General features: G+C 34.0%; 1 pseudogene; it reads left to right on the top strand.

Annotated features, from left to right (window-relative positions):
* Nucleotides 1-6,363: 6,363 nt before the first annotated feature.
* LOC143389049 (ras association domain-containing protein 9-like) lies at nt 6,364-8,220 on the top strand (annotated as a pseudogene).
* The last annotated feature ends 761 nt before the right edge of the window (nt 8,221-8,981 follow it).

Raw genomic sequence — 8,981 nt, 5'->3', positions numbered from 1 at the left:
TATACCATATATTTTTACAATGGACAAAGCTCTTTTACTCTTTTCTACTTGATATTTGCAGCAGTCTTTTAAGGAAATATTAGTGAAATACATGCAGCTTGCAGTAATACAGTTGCTGGTACATGGGATTAGAAAAAATTAACTTAATTCAAAATGTCTGTTAATGGTGGTTAATATGACATTTAAAATTTACATTTTAACTTTGGTTATTTTCACTATTTTTGCAAATATTTGCAAATGAATCTCATGAATGTTGAGGAGAGAAAGAAGTCAACAAATTAAATAAAGAGTATATGCTATAAAATGATGAATCTTTATTTTCTTCAGTATACATATTAATAATTTCAAAAAATTATGATTATAGAAAATTTTAAAATAAAATTCAACAGAAGTATGCTGTTACAAAACAATATTTCTGAGAACCATGTTTAATATTATCACATTAAATATAGTATTAAAACACATATATAAGAATATTATATGCATGAGAAATGTCATTAACTTTTGCTACAAAATTATACCTCTACGATAATGGGTTTGGAATCTGTAATAAAATTTGTTGAATAACATTTTAAATCACTTTTATTTCAGTTTTCATTTACCAAAACATAGTAAAAGATAATTGCATGAAATAATTATGTGTTGCTGGGAATCAGTTTAGATATGACTACAAGTGTAATTTTTTGTTTTTAGCCATTTTTGAAAAAACAAGCTAGTTACAGTCAGTTCAAAACACAACTATGATATTTTTTAAATTTTCAAAATATTAATTTTATTGTAAAATTCATTATTTTACTGATTATGGTATGCTAATTAAAACCAAAATGTAAGCTACACTACTTAACATTATGCAAGGCAATATTTTAAATAAATATTGTTATTTATTAATTACTTTTGCCTGCTTAAAGTAGACATCTGGTAAATTATCTTGTTTTATGTGATCATGTAGATAACTAATTCGAATCTTTCTAGCCATATAGTTTATCCAAGAAACTTCATGGATAATAAGATGTTAGGAATGCATGTATTATACTTTTAAACAATGACCTGACTGGATTTTGGCATATGAAATTTCATATCTATTTGCAAATCACAGGAGTGAACAGTTATTCAATTAAGCTAAAATTTCAAATTTAACTGGTGTGAATTAAATTTGAGTATGAGGGTCACTTTATTCTTATACATGTGCAATTTTTAATGTATTTAATCTGTAACACAGAAGTATTACATTTGAATCCTTTAATCTATGTAGTCTTTTATTTTAAAACCAGTGAACTTATAACTAACCTATACTTGGAAAGAGCTATTGTATTTCTGTATAAACTCCCCATAAGATGTCCACCTATTAGCTACTCTTTCCCAGGGTATCAACAGAGGACCCCTTCCAGAGCCATTGTCCATATTAACCTGAGCGTCTATCTTCAATCCCCTTGTCCGTGTTCCCTCACTATTACAGACTCAGATACATGGGACTTTGAATACTTGGCTTTATACTAGATGTTCAAACAGAAGAATGGTACAGTTAAAGGAAGATATACTTGTATTTTACATAAAAGTGTTCAAACCAGGACTTTGATTATAGCTGGGGAAATAGTAATTCTATGGGAAAAACATATGTTTAATTAATTAAAAATAACCATTGACATGTAATCCATTCATAAATTGTGAAATTGTTATAAGATGGTAGGTTATTCTAATATATTTTCAGGGATTAGTACTAGACTAGCATCAAATCCAGAACTGGAAGAAATGCTCCTGCTTCCTAACTGTGTCACTTTAGGCAAGTTGTTAGTCACTCCTTGTCTCAGTTCTCTCATCTGTGAAACAGGGATGATGTTCGTATATGTTGCATTAAAATCAGAAGGTATGTGTCTCAAACAATAGATCTGAATCCATTGGATAAGAACAGTTTATTACATTATATTACATGAATAACTACTTTTTCTGGTTTGTTTGTATCATTAACCTTTTGTTACATGTAGACATCACTACTTTTACTAGAAGTACACTTTCAAAGATTGGGAAAGGAATGTCTATCTTATTTATACCCAATTCTAATGTTAAATTATTTTACTCACCCAAGATGATTAGGTTTTCTTGGGGGCTGTGATCAAATAAAAACTATTATATCTTTAAAGCAATGGTGATTTATTATTTCTAAATCAGCTTAATTTTGAAGAATAAATACTTTCTCTCCTTTTTATATTTTTATTGATTTTTTTTTACTTTATGAATTGATGCTGAAGGCCTCCAGCCTGTCAGTCTAGCATTAGAACATCACTAATATAACAAGAAACTTAGCACTACAACTGAAATTAAATGAAATGTTACCTTCCCAACCATATCCCTGTTTCCCACAATATGCCAGAGATACTGTCCCATAAATCGTATGTGTCTGTATCATGCACATTTCCCATGACAGTACCAGTCACAGAGGAGGTACTCAGAGAATATTTGTTGAGTGAATAGACGGAAAGTCTGAGCCATATTATAAAATAACTACAGTTTTCAAAATCCTAAGCATGCTATAAAATAGACTCTAGACATGATGAAGCATATGCTAGTTGTGGGAGATTTACTGCCTAAATTCTGTAATGAATGGTCATTACTTTTAAATGTGTTCCCTCAAATAACAGAAGTTTGGAAAATTACTTGAATTGGTTTAAATGATCATTGTAAAAATTCTAGAAAATATTTAGTAATAACTGACCTGAAATATGTGAGGACTCTGTACAGACTTCTAAAAACTTAAAAAGAAAGGACTGGAGCCAATAAGATTGTGAGGTTTTTAATAAAGGCATCAATTGTCTCATATGTAACATGGAATTAATCACATGTTTCTTGGCTGTGCATCATGATCATAGTGCTACTTATCTACAGGAGTTGAAAACTAGCAGGCCTCTAGGGGAGGCAATATATACAAGAAATGTGGTCCTTACAGAGCAGGAAGCATCCTAATTGGAATAAGTATCAGGAAATTGCCACATATACAAATATTGTTATTCTATTCAAAAGGTCACTGCTGCCGAACGTTCAGATTTCTAGTGTAGGGGGTTAAGAATTTAAGTCATGTGTCATCCGTAGTTATAGATCCACAACTAATGGCCCTCTCCCCCCATAGAAAAGAACAAGACATGGGGGCTACTTGAGAAGACAACAGGAAGGACTTTTGAATATATGAGAAATTCCTCAACTAGAGAAAATGTCAAAACCACTCAGAAAAAGTTTATTACTGAATCAGCTCAGGAACAATATTATGGTTTTTCAAAGGCACAGAAGGCAACATATTCAGGAATACTTTCTTCCATGACTGGCCACTGGGAGAGGTCCTTCCCTGACCAGCTGAATACTCTAAGGGAATACTCTACTTTCATTGCTGTCATAATTTTGTGATAAAGTTCTTTTAAAAAGTAGGGGTTTTTTTTCCAATTAAATCCATGTGCCTAAATAGATCATCACATTTATAAATTTGCTTTTACAGTATATTGGTTAGTACTGTAGACCCTGGAACCTATTTTCTTGATTGAATTTGAATCCTCACCAGTACTACTGTGTGACCTTAGGCAAGTTGCTAACATCCCCAGTGTTTCCTAATAGGTAACATGAGACTAATGTTATTGCCTACAATACAGAATGGTGGTGACTAAATAATATATACAAGAACTGAGAACAATGCCTAGAATATTTTAAATGCTTTCTATTTGATAGTGAAAATTTCAATGATGTATATTTTAATAGGAATTTTTTTAAGAGTTTATCCCTAAGCACTAAAAAATAGCATAAAGATGTCTTTTGTTTAAACAGCTAATAGCATTATTATCTAAGGTTGATATTTAATTTTGATTTTTAATTTAATTTTACTATTTTTTAAAAGTTCATATGAAATTAGTTTGAATTTAACATACAGTAAATACAGAGTTTGAGTACTGCTTTTCAAATCATCCAAATAAGTTTATGCCTAATTAAATGGTAAAGAACAATTTATAGTAATTTTGAATATTGCATACAATGATTCTAATATATCAAAGTGAGGATTTACTTAGAGCTAATTTATGCAATGTAGCCATAATACAGAGAGTAGTTGGTATCAGTTCCTTTGAAAACATGTTTATTTTTGTTTAGAACATTTTAATGTAATGTTTTTGTATTATTATTACCGCTGTTGACCGGTGATGAGTCCTTGCTTCCCCAGTGTTGAAGAATAACACCAAAGAAGCACGCCGAGGCAAGGTCAGAGTAGAAATTAGAAGTTTATTAAAGGACAGCAGAAAAGACTTCTCCAGGAGGAAGAAGGGGACCCAAGAGGTGGAATCCGTGGAAGTGCGGTTGTCTCCCCTTTTTATAGTTTTGGTGATGGAATGTAGGTTGGAAGGCCCATGGGGTGGGACACAGGTGGGCCAAACAAGTAATCTGGGCAGGAAGGACTTCATTATCACTTCTTGGGATGGGCTATCTCCAAATCTGTTGGGGGCTGTTTCCTGGGTTCCATTAACATTCCTTTGGGGTGGACTTTGGCCTAGGGCCTTTCTGGGACTTCATTAACATTCCGTGAGTTGTCCTGCTTTTCTCAGAATCATTGTCAGCATGGCCTCCATTTTAGATCTTATTTACCTAACTACACTGACTACCTAACTTTAAATCTGGCTTCACTATTGTACTATTTTCAGAACATAAAAAATAATTTAACCTCATTTTTTTTACTGTTAAGAATTATTAAATGAAGAATTACAAACATTGTCCCAATATCACACTTACTTCAAAATAGATTATCATCACATTCTGAGTCATTGAATGCAAAACATTGTGTAAGAGAACATTAACAACTCAGTGTGGATTGTGAGTAACCACTGATAAAGTGGTTACGTTTTCCTGGATGCTCTTCATTAGGAGCTAGAACTCATCTTTTATATTTCTTGGTGTTGTTGATTTATTCTTTCTCCTTTAGTAGTCACTTTTTTTTTTCACCTCAGGAGTAGGTATAATAATTAGCTCATTTAAAATAAATGTGATAACATAGGATCAGTCACTATTGCTACTAAAATATAAATTCTCAGTGGTAAAAAAATTCTAGAAACTAAGAAAATCATCTTCAGTGTGTGCTTCATGGAGTCATATGCTTTAAGGGTATTATGTAAATAAAGCAATAAATGAGTTTGACTTAACTTTTACAAGAAGACAGTTTCTACTCAAAACATCTTATGTCAGCATAAATCATATTGGAGTATAATTTATTTCATCTCTTTTGTTTCTTAGCAAAACCCATTACAAAAGACATAATCAGATGGGAAATACGATCTTGAAAATTCTCCAATAAGAATGGCTTAGAAATCATGGCACTTCCTTGCTTCTCTTACTAAAGGAAACTGTTTTTCCCTGTAGAAAACTATTTTTCTCCTCAGCATTGTCACTTGAATATGGTTTGTCCCCCAAAACTTCAGGCAGTAGGTTAATCTCAATGCCATGTGCTAATTGTATTAAGAAAGTGGAAGCTGATTCCATTCATGATGCCAGAGATGAGTCATTGGAAAGTAATTAGGATTAAATAAAGTCATTGTGGTCAAGTTACCATGATTTTATTTTAGTGGCTTTATAAGAAAAGAGAGAGAGAGAGAATACACATACATGTGCAAGCTTGCCATCTCTTGCCATGTGAGGTTCTGTGCCATCTCCCGAGTCTGTCAACAAGACCATAATCAGATACAGAGTCTAGACCTTGCACCTCCAAAACACCTCCAAAATAACCTCTTCTGTTTTTTTGTTTGTTTGTTTTGATAAAGTAGGTTGCCTCAGGTATTCTGTTGTGATAATAGAAAATAGACTAATGCATCCTCTCCCAGTGTTTATAAGAGAAAGTACTATCAAAACAATATGTATATGTAGGTTCCAACTCTGACCCCTTCCTACTATGTGTATTGCTAAAATTCTGCTCCAAGATACCATTATCTTTCTCCTAGACTGCTTCAATAAGCTTCCAACTTAGCCTTCCTCCCTCTATTTTTCTTTTTTTAAATAGTTCATTCAACAAGCAAAAACCAGATACATGAAAAGTATACACAAGGTCATGGTCCTACTTTTCGGGCTTCCCATTAAAACTGGATGCACTTATTTCTGTGGTCTCTTCCTGGAATTCTTCCCTTAGGTTTCTGATTAATTCCATTATGTTCCTAATTAAATGTCACCTCCATAGAGGAGTTTCTCCTAAGCTCTCTAAGTAGAGCTCTTGTTCTTCCAAGACATTTTCTATCCCTTCATCCTGGTCAATTTTCTTCATAGCATTTACCACTATCTGATACTATATTAGTTACATATCCATGTCTGTGCTCTTGTCCTCTGTGTATTACTATATATTTAGTATCTGCAGACATGTCTGGCAGGTAATGGCATATAATAAACACTTCCTGAATGAAAGAATGATTGGTTTCAATATTGGACTGTTATTGATTTTATGATCCAATATCATCTAGTATCATCTCCTTCTTTCCTGTTTTTGTGATCCTTCTTCAGTTTTTAGTCTTCAGCAAAAGTGGGCTCATTTTATTTCCTCTTATTCATCTCCTCTCCAATTACTGCCTTAACTCTAACAAATCTGACTGTGGATATACTGTGGTTAACTTCTAAAGACAAATAAACATAGCTTCAGTTGTCTTTCCTGATAATTTGCTCTTTCCATGACCCATTAGGACATTAAAAAAAATGAAGATACTTTCCACAGTTTGTTGGTGATGTTCTTCCTCCTCCTCCCTTCCCCCTTTTCCTTCCTGCCCCACTGCCAACCCACACCCCCTTCTTCTTGTTGTTCTTCTTTTCTGGGATTAAGTCTTCTGATTTTTATGTAGTCATGACCTCAAAGTGCATCTCTCATTAAGTGCAAAATCTAGAAAGGGTATTAATGTTAGATTGTCTTTGTGAGTTTACACACGTGATGACAGAAATATAAGGTACTTTGTTTTCCTTTCAGATCTTCAACTAAAGACATGGATTCAGAAGAGAAGGAAATTGTGGTTTGGGTGTGCCAAGAAGAGAAGATTGTCTGTGGATTAACTAAACGCACCACCTCTGCTGATGTCATCCAGGCTCTGCTGGAGGAACATGAGACAGCATTTGGCGATAAACAATTTCTGCTGGGGAAGCCCAGTGACTACTGCATCATAGAGAAGTGGAGAGGCTCAGAAAAGGCTCTTCCTCCACTAACCAGAATCCTGAAGCTCTGGAAAGCATGGGGAGATGAGCAGACTAATATGCAATTTGTTTTGGTTAAAGCTGATGCTTTTCTTCCCGTTCCTTTGTGGAGGACAGCTGAAACAAAATTAGTGCAAAACACAGAGAAACTGTGGGGGCTCAGCCCAGCATATTACATGAAGACATTGCCACCAGACAAATAAAAAAGAATAGTCAGAAAAACTTTTCAGAAACTGGCTAAAAATTAAGCAGGACATAGTTTCTCATGACCGAGAAAATATGGAGACATTAGTTCATCTGATTATCTCCCAGGATCATACTATTCACCAGCAAGTACAGAGAATGAAAGAGCTGGATCTGGAAATTGAAAAGTGTGAAGCTAAGTTCCACCTTGATCAGGTAGAAAATGATGGGGAAAATTATGTCCAGGATGCATATCTCATGCCCAGTTTCAGTGAAGTCGAGCAACAGCTGGACTCGCCGTGTGAGGAAAACCAGATTCTGGAAGACCTGAGTGAAAGGGATGGAATTGTACAGCTGGAAGAACGACTGAAATATTACAGAGTGCTCATTGATAAGCTCTCTGCAGAAATAGAAAAGGAGGTAAAAAATGTTTGCATCGAAATAGGTGAAGACGCAGAAGGGGCAGCTGCTAGTGAACTGGAAAGCCATAATTTAGAAAATGTTAAGGGTGATTTGGAGAAAAGCATGAAAGCTGGTTTGAAAATCCACTCTCATTTGAGTGGCATTCAGAAAGAGATTAAATACAGTGACTCACTGCTTCAGATGAAAGCAAAAGAATATGAACTCCTAGCCAAGGAACTCAATTTGCTTCACATTAGCAACAAAGATGGCTGCCAGTTAAAGGAAAACAGAGGGAAGGAATCCAAGGTTGCCAGCAGCAGTGGGGAGGCTCCTCCCTTTACTCAAAGGGCATTTAAAGCGTATACAAATGACACAGACTTGGACACTGGCATCAGCTCCAACCACAGTCAGGACTCAGAAACAACTGTAGGAGATGTGTTGCTGCTGTCTACATAATTCAAATGGTTCTTTCTGACCTGCTTTAATACTGTTCATGTTTGTGGAATTTAGGAAGAAACTATTTTAAGTATAAATTACTAAAAATGAATAAATCATGTTAAGGTATTCAGTCATTAATACAAACTAGTGAGATTTGTTTTGTTTTGTTTTTGGTAAAAGATTTCCAATGTACCTTTAATTATCATAGGTTCAAGCAGTGAACTATTTATTAGGAATGCAGCAGATCTAGCTTATTTAATGGGAATTATTTGATAACCTCCTATAGCTTCTATAGAAAATGAATTACATAAATGTTAAAACAATTCTCAACATTACACAAAACATTGAAACTGTACGCATGGAGAATTAGAATTAAAATGTGTTGTAATATCTTTTTCAACAATTTATAGTTAGAATGTTTAAAACTGTGAATTATATAATAGCTATTATGTTGTAACTGCATTCATTCCAATTTTAGTTCTTTTAATATTTAGATTTTACATCATATCATGTCTGCCATTTCCTCTACCCTTCTATCTATTTAACCCTATGCAACAGGTGGCTCTTGGGACATGTGTAAGTCATGGCAGAGGATCAGAGTGGCTCTAGATGAGGCCAGTCCAAACACTGCATACAAACAACGACTTTTCTAAAGAAACTTATATTACGAGTTATACATTGGCTTTTGCTGTCTGGTAATCTAGGTCTTATAAATAATAAAACCAATGTTTTGTACGTGTTCATTCTTTGAGTGATGTACGTGTCAGAGAAGAAATCAA

Source organism: Callospermophilus lateralis, unplaced genomic scaffold (genome assembly GCF_048772815.1).
Source record: "Callospermophilus lateralis isolate mCalLat2 unplaced genomic scaffold, mCalLat2.hap1 Scaffold_43, whole genome shotgun sequence".
NCBI lineage: Eukaryota > Metazoa > Chordata > Mammalia > Rodentia > Sciuridae > Callospermophilus > Callospermophilus lateralis.
This window is presented reverse-complemented; position numbering and strand designations above follow the sequence as displayed.